The following is a 718-nucleotide window of genomic DNA, read 5'->3' as shown; positions in this document are numbered from 1 at the left end:
GCTGTGGACCATCTGTAAAAAAATTAAAAATCCAGGGTAGAACGTAAAGGTAAATGGTGAGGAATCTGAAATAACAAATATATACTTTATTGAAAGTGGTGTTGTACGTAGGCTGGGCCGTAACAAGAACTTTTGGCACATTCGTCTTCCTAAATCCAAGCCCCGAGAACCCTGGAGTCATTTGTGCAGAGAATATTGACAACCATGTGGCCGAGAATTGAGCAGGTGAGATTCGGTGAAGGTTCAATAGATGAGATCATTTGCCCCGGAGCGTCGGAGAATCGGGGGAAATTTGATAAAACCTCGATGAGTTAAAGCAGGCGGGCTTTTTCTCCGAGCCCGTCCGTGAGAGACAGGAAAAAATGGACAACCTAACGGCGAAAGTTTTAAGCGAAACTTCGTGACGGGCGGGATCTTCATCTCAGAGGGTCGTGAGAGTCCGAAATGAGCTTGTAGCGGAAGAAATAAATGCTAGTTCCATTTGAACACTGAAGAGAATTTTAGAGAGAGACACACAGAGAGGCGGGGATTCGAGTGCGACAGTCCGGGTACAGGTAGATGGGACGAGGCGGGAGAATTTTTCGTCGTGGAGTAGATGGTCGGGAGAGCCTGGTCCCCTGCTGGAGCGATCTGTCCTTGTAGGCAAGTGTTGGCGTCATTAAACATTTGTCAATAGAGTAAAAGTGTCTTCTGCTCATTCCTATCGCCTGTGATTTTT

Source organism: Narcine bancroftii, unplaced genomic scaffold, assembly GCF_036971445.1.
Source record: "Narcine bancroftii isolate sNarBan1 unplaced genomic scaffold, sNarBan1.hap1 Scaffold_174, whole genome shotgun sequence".
In the NCBI taxonomy this organism is placed as follows: Eukaryota; Metazoa; Chordata; class Chondrichthyes; order Torpediniformes; family Narcinidae; genus Narcine; species Narcine bancroftii.
Note: the sequence above shows the minus strand (reverse complement) of the source record.